We start from the raw sequence: 15,499 nt of genomic DNA, 5'->3' as shown, positions 1-15,499 counted from the left end.
ACAGGTGCACAAAGGAAGAAAAAAAAACGTCAAAGAACGTAAGAACTGCCTCAAATCAGCAAATAAAACTCCTCATTAATAAAACTGAACAATCACAATAGAACTCGATCGTCAGTAAAACTCAACGTGTGTATGCGTCTGTTCCTGCGTCCTTGTCTTGTTTGCGTTGTTCCAAGAATGTATCATCATTAAAGGCACAGCATACAATGTAGTCCGAAACATCCATGCATTAGAAATTGTTGTTTTGATTAAATTTACCTCCTTGTTAGCACGGGTGTTATGCAACCCACAGCTCTCACAACTAACAAGCCCACAACTAACAGCTCCGTGCGCTGTTAAGCCATTAGTTTGCACATGAGTAGTCGAGAAAGAAATGAGCCTCAATTATCTCTCAAGTGCAGCAAAGCATAGGCGTCGCTAGCCCTTTCGAGTGGTTGCAGGAGGCACAGCAAACTGGTCAAGCGATCGCCACACATGATTGGTCAGGCCATGCTGCTCTCCGCAGCGACCCCTGGCGTCGTCGGCGTGCATTACGAAGAGCACGACGCCTTCAAAATGGCGCGTGGCGCTGAATAAGCGCGAAGAGTTCGGTCCGAATCCAGCCTGCCAGAAGTGGTCCTTGTGCACAGCCTGGCAATCGCCGTGCCGCGAGTAGTGGTGGCTGTAGCCCATCTCGGCGGCCATCTCGCACATCTGCCAGTAGTTCGAGCCGGTCGCCATCTTGAAAGCGGGGTCTCCTTCCTGCGCACATGCCGCATTAGAACATTAAACGCCATGTGCCATATATCATACCTTCATTTCACCGTTGTCATGACGCTGAAAAGTAATTTATACTTCAGGAATCCGATTGCTGAACTGTTCCTTGTATTTCCAGCCATAGGTATCACTAAAGAGTGGGTGCAACAGTTACTCATCGGCATCCTCCTGAGCGCCGCCTTGCATATGCTGCAAATGAAGCTACACAGCTTTCTTCGAAACTTCGCACTTGAAGAAAACTCCATCCTGGTCCAGCGTTTTAACCGCCCACGAAATCTGAACAAGCGCAGTAAGCTTAAGTGAGATCCTGCACTGCGTATGAAGAGTCAGGTATCAATGCCAATATCTTCGCGCACAATTTCACGGTATAGGTTTTCGTTTTCTCTCAGTTACAAATGAAAATACTCCCTTTCAGTTACGCGCTGTGTTTGCTATTGGCGACCGACAGATGACGCCAGTAAGCGACGACCAGGAAAGCGATTGTTTCAATTTTACTCGCAGAAAAGTTGGTTATAAAGACATATAGGAGCGCGCATGACAGAAGATGGCTTTTGAACAGGACAAAATCAGCTCTGTCATGTGCTCTTCTGTCTAACATATAGCGTTATTGCGAGGCAGGAGACCCACGTGGAAAGAGCCAGAGCTGTTGAGGAAGTAGCTGGCCGCCTCGAAGGTGACGCTGAAGAGCAGCCGGGGGGCCATTGACCGCTCGAAGTAGGGCACCATCTCCCGGAGGTCGGCCAGCAGCCGTGAAAGGCTCGGTGCCTGCGTCGCGCCACCCAAGGCGAACGGCATCGGACAGGCTGCCGCTCCCTCCGTGGCAGGGGACAAGTCGTGAGTGCGTAGAATCACGATGTCCTGCACCAGAGACAGGACGCTTCTCCCCCCCCCCCCTCCCCCCCGCGGACAGGCCGGGAATCACTGTGAATGAACCTTACCTTACTCATCGTGGAGTAGAGCCCAATTGGCTTAATCTCATCCTCCACTCCAATCAACCATCCTCACAGCGCGATTCCGGTGTTCCTCCTGAATAACTGCACTAATCCTTTCCGCCGAATTTTCACACGACTGCAGCCTCTCACCCTATTCCTTTCAATTCTGATCCCTCCGTCAAAATAATCGTCATTATCAATACCACCACAACAGGGTCTGTGAGCAAAGCGACAGCTCGGATAATGGGGTTAGGGCAAACCTACGCCAAAGCAAAGACAAGTGTCCATTCAAATGGCGCTTGCCCGCGTCTATTTTTATTTGAGTGCTTAATCATCCTCTGCGGACTGCTAGCATGAACGCTCTTCTATCAAAAGTTTGCAGGCAACATTGTGAGGGAGAGATGAAGGGTAACCCTGCCCTTGCAGTGGAGGTGCCCTTTGTAGGGGCTGCGCAGGTGCCTCAGCAGGCACTTTGCTCCCAGGACCTCCTATTGTTTCTGCCCATTGCGCGCGTCTCGGAGCATTATCTTAGTTGATACACTAGAACACTCTGAACACGAAAACACTTAAATGAGAGTACAAAAGCGACTACGCTGTCCTCTAGTGCATACCCTTTTATGAAAGGGTGTGTGCTAGACGAAAGTTTACTCCTGATATGCTTGGGTATCGGGACCGAGATCTTCACCGCATGACGATGAACTCTGCAGACGACGGAGGGAAGCCTTCAGGAGGGTTGGAAAACTTGAAGGTTTATTTACATATTTACAAGAGAAGCAGGGAGACCAAAATTCAGAGATGAAGTGCCGTGAAACCAGCCAAATCGCGGCTTAAATACAGTAGATATTCCCTAGGCACCTAGCTAGGGAAACCGGTGGCTGATCAAGCGTCCAATGGGCAGACACACTCTTCATAGTCTCTTCCCTAACCCCGTGACCGCTCCGCCACCACAAACACGTGCACAGGCGATAAGGAATCCTGGCGCCTTGAGGTCCTGGAATGCTGTTTCCGACCGGTTGACCAGGTGCATAAGGTCGTTGGCTTAGCAGGCGGTGATTTCCTCCGTGGGAAAGAGGCGTCCTGGAATGTGGTTCCCGACGGGTTGACCATGTGCATAAGGTCGTTGGCTTTGTAGGCGGTTATCCCCTCCGTGGAAAGATGCGTCCTGACGGCCCCGGGCATTCCAGAGGGTAAGATGAATCAGCCGTGTCCGCCCCCGCTTTGTCTGGCCGCGCAAGTGCAAGCGAGCGAGGCGGGTCCGGCGCCTTTGTTCGGGTCTTTCTGCCGGTCCACGTGAGGGCGCAGTTCGGGAGAAAGGCCGCATTCCATACTCCGGACGAAGGGATGAGAGGCCTTTCGTCACAGCTCGCCGTCGCCAGGAGCCGTTCCTAATCCTCTTCTCAGGACGACAGCACCGGGCTCGTCTGTTCCCGCTGTCGGGGCCTCCGATCACAACACTCCCTTTTTGCTCCTTTATGTTTCGAGTGTACAAGGCATGTCGTGTCTTGGTCAGCAGTCTGGACAGCATGGGTAATAGCAGATGCATGAGTATGGACACTTGTGTCGCCTGTCCTGTGGCCGTGTCCGACTAGTGTGTAATCTCTGCACTTCTACAGCGTAACTACGCGGGTTTGTCGGTAGCAAAAACAACCATCATCAAAAACCTCTCGGATACGAGAGTCCTACAGTGCCCCGGTCCCCGGATGCTCTATCAGTTTGAGGCTCAGCTTTCAATCTCGCTTAGCGCTGCACTACGAAAGCTATGACAGAATAGAAAAAGAATGGGGTGATGGAGTGAACTGCTGGTGGAGAGCGGGCCGCCGGGCTGATCCCTGTGGGAGGAGACCACGGCCGACACGAACAGGCCCATGCGGCCCAGGTCGTCCCGCATGCGGCCCATGTGCGCGAAGAACTCGGCGTCCGTGGCCGTGGACGTGCGGTGAGACCGGTAGAAGAAGAGCAGCCCGTCCAGCTGCTTCGAGTGCAGCCACGTGCCGGCCAGAGCGCTGAGTTCATTCGCGGTGGAGCCGCGCACCTGCATTAGATCGTTCGCATGGATAGCAAGCAACGAGACCGCTGCATTGCATTTCGTAATGCATCACTGCAATGGAAAGTTCACATAAATAGCTTTCGGCGGCAAGATAGAGCGAAGTGCGCCATATGTCGCGGCTGTCTTTCCGACGGAAAATCTTGAGGCGAGGCGACCGCGTTCGGGCTGGACCCGATTTCTGCTGGCGGTAAAACCGGTCGCTCACTGCTAGTCAATAGGAATGAAGGTTTCTCTTGCCGTCTTGCTTGTCAGTAAGTACCTCATAGTGCGTTTACATGTAGGGTTTATCTTGCGATCGCGTGAACAATTATCCTTCGTCGTGTACCCTACAAACCACAAGCATTCTTGTGACGTCCTTATATTGAGTCGAAACGTCTACATATGCCCTTAGGTAGCATCTGTTCTTAGTCCCACATATGCCAACTTTCATTGAGAAAATGAAAAAAATAACTGGACATACTAGCAGCTGTGTGTCGACATTATTCTGGGACCACACAGACTGCTCCGCAACTATGACAACGTGAAGCTGATCACTGAGCCTCCGCTGTCCAAAGAGAGGGCAGATCGACATATTCTGCATACAAACCCGATCGTACTTGTCTGTCGTCGAGTGTTGTGCTGCGGAGCAAACGAGGCTAAACCTTATCACATGCTGATCTGCTAGGGTCAAGGCGCTTGTGCCTGTGCTGTTTGCATGCCTGTTCGCCAACGCTCGAGCTCAAGGGTATATATATATATATATATATATATATATATATTGCAAGTGGAAGACAACACCTGTTTTAGAATTTTGCTTCATTTCCTCAGCACCTCTCGGGTGCTCTGGACGATTGTGATCTGGCCTGCATACACGTAACACAGCCAACTGCTCTTCGAGTTTCCCACTCTCGTTTCCTTCTTTCTGTGGTGCTGCTTTCATTCGGACCTAACCGACTTCCAACAGGCCCCGGCTAGAGCAGCAAGCGCTCGCTTTCACGATCGATACCCTACAGTTCTGGTCTCAAATCAAGCTGATCTCATATCCTCCTTGAGTCATTACCCCATTGAGTCATTAGTAATTACATATGACGGCCACGCCCTGCACCACAGGGTGTAAAACATACAGCCATAGCTTCAATAAACGGGACAAAAAACGAAGACCCACCCACCTGGTTGCAGAAGACCGCCGTGGTCTGGACTCCGTCTCCCAAGAGCGCGTACAGCGGCAGGTTGAGACGACGGCGCCGCAGGGATGCGAAGGCGTCCACCCCGTCGGGGCCTTCGTCCTCTGCTTTCCGGTAGCGCACCCCGCGCGCCGTCAGGTGGACGCAGCAGTAGAGCACCACAGTGCACAGCGAGTAGCCTCCGCGGCCGGGCTCGAAGACGCACCACAGCTGCCGGCCGGAGGAAGCTCTGCCGTCATCCGGGGGTTCACCATCGAGACCGGGGTCGCCGACGCTACCCACGTTGTCAGAGTAGTCGTCCTCCTCATGGCGCCTCCGCTTCGTGCAAGCACGAAAATAATTAAGTTAGACCCATAGCTCTATCATAAATGGCGGTGCAGTCGCGTGTTGTAACCATGGTATAAAGCAGGCGACTGCTGATAAAACGCAGCTAAAGCTTGGGCTGTGGTTCGTGGCGCATCCGATAGATGGCATCGCAAATTAATAGGTAAAGTAATTGTTGCTACCACTAATTAGTATTAGTAGCGTAGGTAGGTAGGCTGCTTTGTTGTGTTTTTTTTTGGGGGGGGGGGCGGAAGGAAATGCCGCAGTATACTTGTCTCACATATCGGCGGACACCCAAACTGCGCCGTAAAGGAAGAGATAAGGGAGGGAGTGAAAGAAGAAAGGAAGAAAGAGGTGCCGTAGTGAAGGCCTCCGGAATAATTTCGACCATCTGGGGATCTTTAACGTGCACTGACAGCGCACAGCACACGGGCGCCTTTGCGTTTCGCCTCCATCGGAACGCAGCCGCCGCGGTCGGGTTCGAACCCGGGAACTCCGGTTCAGTAGCCGAGCACTCTAACCACTGAGCCACCGCGGCGGGTCACTTGCTTTGGCAATACGCCAAATCAGGAGGCACAAGGTAAAACTGGATCCCAAGCTATTAGCAAGATAGAATTTGAGGAGCGATTGGGAGAAATGAGAGGGAAACCAGTGGGCTCAGAAAGTTATCAGTTACTTGTACATGGAGAAACGTGGACACAAAATGAAGAAAGCGAAGTAGAAAATTGACAAGAAAATATCTGGACACTGTCGCGGGGGGGGGGGGGGGGGGAGCATCATGAATTTTTTGTTAAAAGGTTGAAGAAACATAGAGGGTCTGTGGAAAACAGTTCGGGTTAATAAATAGCAAACTTCACTATATCGGTAAGTCAGCAATGCCTGTTGTGAAGCTTTTCCTGCCGTCACATATTACTTTGATGCGAAGCACTGGGATTTTATTTTGATTCTGAACACTCAGTTCGCTCGAACGAGCAATATCGATTGCTTAATTCAACCTTTAACTCTGCCTTATTTAAGTGAGACACTACTGGAGTCAAGCGCCGCGATCGACAACCTCAGCTTTCTTCGGTGTTCACTATACATATGCCATCATTGCAGTCTAGCCCTGTAGCAGCGACGTTTAGGGAACAGGAAGCATTTACTACAAATTTACACATATGTTTGCGTTCCATGCATGGGGGTCTCACTGTCACGTTCCACAAATCCTTCAAAACTATACTTGCAAGCATTCAGAAGCCAGCGTCAGTTCTCACTCTACCTAACACCGACAGCGTCAGCGTTACTGTCGCAGGAAGATGAACTGCCACAGGCGAAAATGCCGCTTGAACGAAGCAATTGTTGAAGGAGAGATGGCAACCAGCGGTCTTCAATAACACTCGTTTACTGCCAGCTTAAATATCTTACCTGGGTAAATGAAATTAAATTGTTGTTCATTTTTGAATCCATTTCTTTAATATGAGTGTCTACATTACAATTAAAAAACATAGACATGTTAATATGGGAACCCGGTGAAGACCTTGTTTTTTTTGTCCGCTATATGCGTATTATTACTATATGCGTGCAGAGCCCTTTTACCAAGTTCTGTGCGGCAATAGAGGCTTGTATCGGAAGTCCAGGATGGATTGACGGACGGACGGATGAAAGTTAGGAGCGCCCTTTCAAACAGGTTGGTTGCAATTGCCACCTTGCCTAGACTTTTCTCCTTTCATATTTCTCTAAGCAATCCGTCAAACTTAACGGTTTTTTATATGTATAAAATTCGCCATTTCTGTTTAATTACATTTTTAATCCTGAACTTGTATCCTTACGTCACCGCCCAGCAATTGAACCATTAATCGTCCAATCACTTTTTTTGCTGACTCTCAGCAGAGTAATTCACATAACATTCGTTATGTCTCAACCCTAGGGTCCCTACCAGCATGGAGCGGCTGGTTGTCGGTAGAATTGCAACCGCTAGAGTAACTACGCGTTCTAACTGCACCCTGACCTAGCTTCAAAGAGTAGGGCGCTGACTCTTGAGTAATCAAGGAACGATTGCTTCAGCTGATTTGCCTTCTCCAGTTTTTATACAGTTCTACAGTGCGCTACTTTTCCACTGAATTAATCCAGTTTATACTTTCTGTGCTTTTATACCCGTTGTTTAAAGCTTATAATTTCTCCGTCCTTGCGTCCTGCATACATCAAGTGCAAGTATTTATATACCTTAGCGGCCCACCAGTTGTCCTCCAACTTCCTCCGGCGTTCTTAATGCATACAGTGTTTTACCCTGAGCTTCCCGTGCTTCAGCCGATGCCTAGCCTTTGTACCCTATGCTGCCTCATTGGTAGATTTTGTCCATGGGCACCTCGTGCTAATCTGCCAACAGCTCTCCGATTTATTTCTAGCCCCGACTGAACTTCTGCCCTTAGGCACAAAAGCCCCTTACCAAAAGTAACCAATGACACCATTTTTCTTTCCAAATATCAAATCAAATCAAATGTTTATTTCTATACATGCCCAGCTATTTGAAAGAGCTGCGGAATAAGTTGCCCTTTGGCTTAATTGTAACTTGCTATATTCTTACTTGTTGTAACCGCATAATGCTCTCTGCTTTATTATCGCGGCATCTCTTCACCCTTTTGTACTTATAGGGTGTGCGTAATCCATGCAAACCATGTCGCCTTCATTCATCCGAATCCCTTGATATTTGCAATCTGCTAGTCTGGGCATCTCATGCCCTTGGATTGTAAGCACCTGATCAGTGGAACCGTTCAAATTCCGCTAAAAGTGAAGCCTACAGCGTCTCCTTCATCCCCACAAGAATTAGCCAGAGTCTGTAAATCTTCCAGTCTGTCAGCTAATAGTACAATACCGCCTGCATACATTAAACCGGGAAGCCGCTGCTCCACGGCCGTTCCGCCTAATCTGTACGATAGATTATAACCAATAGATTACTTTGTTCTAAGCTAGCCTTGTTGCCACATTTACCGCATAAATCATAAACACCAGCGGTCATAAAGGACAACCCTGCCTTAATGCTGTGTGTACCTCGACAGTTGTCCTACCTCTTAACCCTTTCCATGCAATTTCAACGCTATTATCTTGGTATATTTCCCAAAAAAATTCCTTCTTTACACTGTCGTACGTACCGCTTATGTCCAGGAAGGCTTAATACAGAAGCTTGTTTTCCGCCCTAGCTATATCTACGCATTAGCTAATCATCAAAAGGGCAGCATCTAAGCGCCTACCGCTTACGAACCCGGGGCAGCCGCGCAGGGGTTTGGAAGAGCTGTAATTCGTAAAAGTAAGTCGCCTTAGCGAGTATTTTCAACGAAAGAAAAGTCCCCAAGGTCTCACTGAGATTTGAACTCGGTTCGCTGGATTCAGAGTCCAGAGTGCTAACCATTACACCATGAGACCTCGAGGAAACTCTTCCGACGCCGGGAATCGAACCCGGGCCTCCTGGGTGAGAGCCAGGTATCCTAGCCACTAGACCACGCCGGAGCTGGTGGCGCCGTCACACCAGACACCAACTGCACGAAACGTCAAAGCGTGACCTTCACGGCACCGAACTGAAAGGCTAAAGATTGTGCGTTTTGCTCGGACGGTTATTTAAGAGCGACATTCTTTAATAACTCTTTCGAGCCGAAATACTTTCGTTTCTTCGCAAGCAGTTTTATGTTTGCCCGCTAGATGGCGCAACAAGCACGTGTTCTTAGACTGCGCAAGAGAGCCGCGAAATTCAACCAGTACAGCAGCACTACGTTACACGTGACCACATCACATCGTCTCGGCGACAATCAAAACGAAATCCTCTGAAACGGCAGAAGAGGCGGCTATAGCCCTCGCCCTAGCACATACCCAAGGGAGCATCATCCTCAGCGATTCCAAAATGGGTATCAATAATTTCGCTAAAGGGCGAATTACAAACACCTCCCTTAGAATCCTTAACGCAACCAAATTCTCACCCAATTATTCCGAATTGATATGGGTCCCAGCCCATTCGGGGAATCCGGGGAACGAGGCAGCCCACAATAAAGCCCGAGGTTTCGTCGACCGGGCAGTGGATGAGTCTGGCTCCCTGAATTTCACGAAGGACTCAATGATCACATATCATGATCTCACCAATCATTTTAAACTAGAGAGGAGAATTTTCCCCCCTCCAGACAAAAGACTTACTAAAAAACAAGAGGTTACGTGGCGTCGTCTACAGACGAGATCGATACGCACCCCATCACTCCTCGCGCACATTTATCCAGATCTTTACAACCCAAACTGCAAACACTGTGGCCAACGTGCTACCTACGATCACATCCTGTGGGACTGCAAAATAGAGCCACCTCCGGGTGATCTAGTTACAGCTCCTTCTCTCGAGTGGTGGGAGACCGTGCTGGCTAGCTCTGACCCCAGAACGCAAGTTTTGGCGGTGGAGTGGGCTGACAAAGTTGTCGAGGGCTATGTACTCTCGACCACTTAACGCGACCTCTTGCCAAGCTCTTCCCGGATAATAAAATGTTTTACAATCAAAACCCGTTCGCTCCACCGTGGTTCGCAGTGACGCAACTAATTGAAATATGCAGGGTCCTGTCAAATATTTTACTCTTTTTCTAGTATGTAATGCGTGGAGGTGCAGAGCTGACGAATGTTTGTGGGTGCGCTGTGAAACTTTGGGGGGGGGGGGGGGGGGGGGGTAGGGGGGTGACTGAACGCGACTACACATTTAAGCCACCCAGAAAATGATAAAGGAACACGGAATAATGTGGAAATGCGGTCAGAAACATTTCTGGAGGGTCGTGGATGTGGATGGAGGTGTGGATTCACTGTTGGGCAACAGAAGGTGGCAAAAACTGGAAGACATACAAAGACGCAAGATGCTGACAGTTCTACAAGCGCTTTATTTGAGCTTGAATATGTTGAGACAACTGCTTCACACACTTTTAAGTGCCGCGCACCGTATTCGACCACAAATCCTTGTTGCCACATAGTTTCTGCAGCACAGGGGTAAGCTCCTAACTGTGAATGGCTTCCTCTTCCCTAATTAGACCGCTCTGAAAGCTACAGACCAACGGCCAGCATACATATAACCAAGGTGCATGCACGGAGATTTCCCGCGCATGCGCAGTTGCTCCTGCACAACCCACATGCGAAGCCATACAGGATTCACGCCTTGCTTCAAACAAGAGACGGCGGAGCCCAACGCCCATTTTTTATGTTACCCCTTTTCTGGCAACCTTTTTTTTTCTGTTAAGGGTGATATTCAGACAAACACGGCATTGAAGTTCGAGGTACGCACTCATGTATTTACGATTAATTCATGCATAACGTTTTTTATGTTTTTTTTTTGTCCAGAAAAAGGTTCAGTGCTGGATATCGCTTCTCGCTGCAGAAGCGAAGCGGTTCAAAATGGCGAGCGAAATAATTTCTACACTGATCTTTATAACATCCGGTTCTTCTTCGAGGGCTTCTCTGCAGGTGGCCATTTAGTCTATATCGCCGCTTGTGCCGGTCATTGAATCGACATCCTGCGCAGAACCGATGAAGTGCAGTCACAATCAGCGCCACCAATGCACCACAACGTCTAAGTATCGCGCAACGACCATCACACGAAAAGCTTCTTTTATCAACTGTCGTATATGGATTAAGCGGGAGTATCACGAAACGCTATATGCCAAGTGGATATGATAGCTGACGGTCGGATGCTACTGTAACACGGGTAATCACCATGTCCATTGAGTCAATGGTCTATCCAGATGCATTGCTGTGCCCGCAGGGCGAATTTCAGTTATCATTAAGTAGTGAGCATGCGATCCCACAGATGGCGCTAAGCGCAGGCGACACCCCATGATTATCATTATCACCTTACGGTTCAACACGAAACGAAGCAATAAATCAGAACTCGCATATTGAACAGTCATGCTTATTTTTAATTGGAGGTGGTTGCTAGGAAAAAAAAGTGGTTCAAATTGCTCAAGGGAGGGGATAAAGGAGGGAGTGAAAGAAGAAAGGTAGAGAGAGGTGCCGTAGTGGAGGGCTCCGGAATAATTTCGACCACCTGGGGATCTTTAACGTGCGCTGACATCGCACAGCACACGGGCGCCGGAGGAAAAACGCTAAGGCGCCCGTGTGCTGTGCGATGTCAGCGCACGTTAAAGATCCCCAGGTGGTCGAAATTATTCCGGAGCCCTCCACTACGGCACCTCTCTCTACCTTTCTTCTTTCACTCCCTCCTTTATCCCTTCCCTTACGGCGCGGTTCAGGTGTCCAACGATATATGAGACAGATACTGCGCCATTTCCTTTCCCCAAAAACCAATTATTATTATTATTGCTCAAGTGAGCACATTTCACCGACAGATGGCGGAGCGAATATGGGTGACGATGCGCACTACGTTTCAGAAAAAATCATTTTTTTTTTGTTAGCGAGGATGCCACAGATCAGTGACTGTTCAAGGCTGCTTTGTTCCGTTCTTATCTGTCTCTGCAGCGCTTGCGGAGCACTTCTCACTCTCGGTCGTCCCAAAAGCACCCCAAGACGCGATAACAAACAAGACGTTAGGACACGACCCACCAACGAAAGCGTCATTTACTTGTCTACATCTTAAAGTCTACGGAGCTGTCTTTCGGAAAGCCAAGTAAAAATAATTGCACAAGTTCAAAGTTTTTAATGAAAACAAAATTATTTGTTTTGTTATTTCGAGTTTCCATAACTTGCTTTCTCAACTTCTTGGAAGTACGAGGCTGCTCACAAGAGTCCTTGTGATTTCAAATGGCCAGAGTCGATCCTCAATGATTTCATGCTCATTGAATGTCGCCGACCCCCTTTGAGTTCGATGACAATTTACTCAACGTGCATTTACTCAGGTGCCCTACTTAACACTGACATCGTTTGTTGCGTGTCGAAAAATGAACAAAAATGTTTCAAGCTCTCAATTTCTGAATTGCTAAAAGCACGGATGCCCGTCTGAGTCCATATACTTCTGTGCAGCACACAAGGTAAGGATAAATTGCCCTGATCTTAAGAAAGCTTTCCCCGGGCCACAACCGATCCAATTGGAGGTTGGTAAAGAGGATTCGATTGTAATTGTTAGAGACTCTGACCAACGGTGAAGCTGTTTACCACTGCTATGCCTAAATGTGAACCAAATTGACTTTGATGCCTCCTGACCAGAGCAGCCCGCTCATATAATGTAATAGAATCAGCAGTGGAAGCGAAGCAAATGGTTGGCATCGCTCCGCAAAGCAAGAGTTAGGCGTGTCATTGGTCACAAAAGGGGGCCGCGTAATATTATGACGCAACAGTGTGAACACTGATCGGCTAGAGATAAAGTTACTGACAATGAAGCGGGCAGTCATGTGATGCTATGACACCGCGGGATACTCAGTTGCTGGCGCCGATGATGCCGCAGACACGGAAAAACTCGCTTGATACATGGTCGCTTGAAGACACAAGCATGAGCTGTCTGCAGTGCTAGAGGACGCACCGGCCTGGAACACAGCGAGCGTGGGGAATTCTCCGTCTAGATAAATTACTATTTATATTGGAAACGGTGATTTGTGATTCGGCCGCACCGGTGTCACGCGAGTGCGTGCTAACCGTAGCGGGCAGTGCCTTCACCAGACCCCTATAATGTCTCTTCCGGTTAAAAATGGCTGCAAACTGTTTTGCCTCCGCAAAACCGTCGACTGAAACTTTCAGCGCCAGATATAGCTTACGTAACAAAGCATCGATTTCGTGATATTAAAGAGCGGCCACGTCACATAATATGTGCAGTTACTCATTATTATCTTTGAATTTATCTTGCAACTTGATCTATTTACAAATTCTGTCTATGGACGAGGCCAGAGCCTCTAATTGAAGCCTGGACATTATACTGCTTGAAAAATGCTGAGCACCGTCATATTGGCGGTGAAATAGGCAAGTTGTCGCATTTCTGACCAACGCTCACAGAGCTAAGCGTGTGAACGATTTTTTTTTCTACTCACTTCAAGGAGGCTCTTGAAAGAAATCACCTCGTCCGGAGTCACCTTGGTCGGACGGAATAACGCCAGGACCAACGCCACCTGCGTAACGAAATTGGGACCAAAGTCGAACTGCTCTCACAGAGATGCGTCGGCGCAGTGTGAATTTAAGTTCTGCCTGGACGTGTTACGCTTTGAACTGTTGACCATAGTGCTAGTGACTACAGGAAACAATTTCGTCTTGTGATGTGCTGGTAACTTGCTTGTAAATATCTCGAAGTACTTGCCATATGCACACACCACCTCATCATATAGCCGGATACAACTCAAAAAAGCAGTGCCTTTTTTACGTTTGGAGCCCCTTTCAGCAGCCAATGGCATCAGCGGATCCTCATCACCCTGGTATTGCGGCAAAGCAAGTGGTACATGAAAGGGGATAATCCCTCGTCTCTATAGTCGTGGATCGCCCCCTTTCTGCATTGGGGAGCCGCTCCCTATACATTGTCACGCTAGCAGAGTCACGAGAAGCGGCTGGTCCTATTGGCTGGAAGTGGATCCTTTTACGGGGTAACCCGCTGCGTTCTTAAGTTATTCCTCGCTGAGGGCTGAGGACTCCCGCCACAGCGAGAAATTTTGTGAGGGCAAGAGCTTGTCCCGTGTCCTCTTTACGCCTCGCGGTGTGTCTTGCAAATGCACTTTACTGCTCTCGAATTGTACGTAGCCTTTGATACTTCTGAAAGGCTGAGCGATTCTTAGTCTTCAAGCCGAAATTGAAGTTAGGTTTACCGCAAGATACCCCAACAACCTGAGAGTCAACTAAACTACCTACTGTAAGGTTTCTGGCGACAGCCGGTGGTCTGATTCAGCTGCGTATTCGGCCAGGACACCTGCAACCGGGGTCACTGCACGGCGATAGGCATCTGGGTTCCCACGGCCGGTCCTCGCGGGGTTTATTGGATTCGAGACGAAGGATTCCACTGCCGTTTGTAAACCTTGTTCGCGGAAGATCGTGCGGCCCGGAGGCAGTTAGCGACCGCCAGAACCGAGCAGGGGTGACTCACCCCTTCAACTATGCCTGCTCGCCGGCGCCTCGCCCATTCGGACTTCCCGGAAGACGTGTCCGGCTGGAGCGTGAGAACTGTCGTTCGGAAGCGAAGACACCGCTCTCTCTGGTGGGGGCGATTGTCCAGCGGCACCCTCTTTCTCCGGCGAGGCATGTGACGGGGGCTTGTCCCTATGTGAAGTGGTGTGTGTGTGTGTGTGTACGACAACGCAAGTTAGGCCACGCCCAACCTGGCGAAGACTTCCTCGAACCTGGGGAATCCTAGGGACTGGACCATTTTTAAACCGGACGACGAGTGCCGTGAGGAAGAAATCCTCGATCATCCTCAGATCTTCTCAGATCCTCCGACCTTCCCCCATCACCCTCCAATGGGTTCCAAAATCTTGTAAATAATGTAAAATAAACCCCCTGTACAGTTTCCTTCATAACCAAGTCCGACAACGTCATTCGAAGAAGGGACCTGCGGCGCTGAAAGAGTCAGCTCACTCAAGGACCCCTCGTCTCCAACACTACTTTATTTGCCATGAAGTGGCTGGCATCGCTCTCCCGGGAAAACTAAAGTTTATCAACATTATCTTCTGAGAATAGAAAAGCGCACCTTGGCGCTCACTGTCCCCGTCACCACCCAGTCTCATGCAAGGACTCCAGGAGAGGTTGACTCGAGTAGGCTGACCGTGCTCGCCAAGGCATTTCCCATTGCAGGTGAGCTCACCTGCAACGCCAGCACTGCCGCCGCCACGCAGAAGACCACCATGGTGCGCCTGTGGCTGCCCAGGCGGGGCAGGGTCGGACGGCGGGGACACTGGTTCCGCTCCGAGGAGTCGACCAGCGCCTGCTGAGAACCTCCGCTCGCTGCTTCCAACTTCATCACGGCACCAGCACTGGTTAATGCGAGCTCGAGTTTACAAGGGTTCGGACTGGGCTTCGCTAGTCCTTAGCTGGACACCGTACGGGCTTCATCCGAGCGTTATCAAGCAGCACTGTGAAGAAGCATGCACGGGGCATTCTTTTACTTCTTTCACGCCTCTGAAGTATTAGCGATCATGGTGGCGTTACTATACAGCTATGCTTTTCGAAATCCACACGTCCAACATTCTCGAACAAAAGTTTTTAAAAATGAAAAATTGTAACATACTGTTAGAGATATTAAAGGCAATGGTAATGTGGTAAGGCTAAAAACATGTAGATTATGTGGTAAGGCAAAAACATCATGTAAAACACAGGTGACTCGCTAGTTTAGTGCGAAAATTTTCTGGATCTGGGCACGAAGCAATACT

The 15,499-nt window shown here is 49.2% G+C and overlaps 1 long non-coding RNA gene and 2 other non-coding genes across 3 annotated transcripts; all 3 read right to left on the bottom strand.

The window, feature by feature from the left end:
* Window positions 1–8,549: 8,549 nt before the first annotated feature.
* On the bottom strand, window positions 8,550–8,621 carry TRNAQ-CUG (transfer RNA glutamine (anticodon CUG)). Its single transcript has one exon. It is a non-coding gene; the product is annotated as a tRNA-Gln (tRNA).
* Window positions 8,622–8,633: 12 nt separating this feature from the next.
* TRNAE-CUC (transfer RNA glutamic acid (anticodon CUC)) lies at window positions 8,634–8,705 on the bottom strand. The gene has a single exon. It is a non-coding gene; the product is annotated as a tRNA-Glu (tRNA).
* Window positions 8,706–10,637: 1,932 nt separating this feature from the next.
* Window positions 10,638–15,226, bottom strand: LOC144135334 (uncharacterized). The gene is made up of 3 exons (XR_013315454.1): window positions 14,935–15,226; window positions 13,184–13,261; window positions 10,638–10,723 (listed from the first exon to the last, which is right to left on the bottom strand). It is a non-coding gene; the product is annotated as an uncharacterized LOC144135334 (long non-coding RNA).
* Between the last annotated feature and the right edge of the window lie 273 nt (window positions 15,227–15,499).

This window comes from Amblyomma americanum, chromosome 5 (assembly GCF_052857255.1).
Source record: "Amblyomma americanum isolate KBUSLIRL-KWMA chromosome 5, ASM5285725v1, whole genome shotgun sequence".
Taxonomy (NCBI): domain Eukaryota; kingdom Metazoa; phylum Arthropoda; class Arachnida; order Ixodida; family Ixodidae; genus Amblyomma; species Amblyomma americanum.
This window is presented reverse-complemented; position numbering and strand designations above follow the sequence as displayed.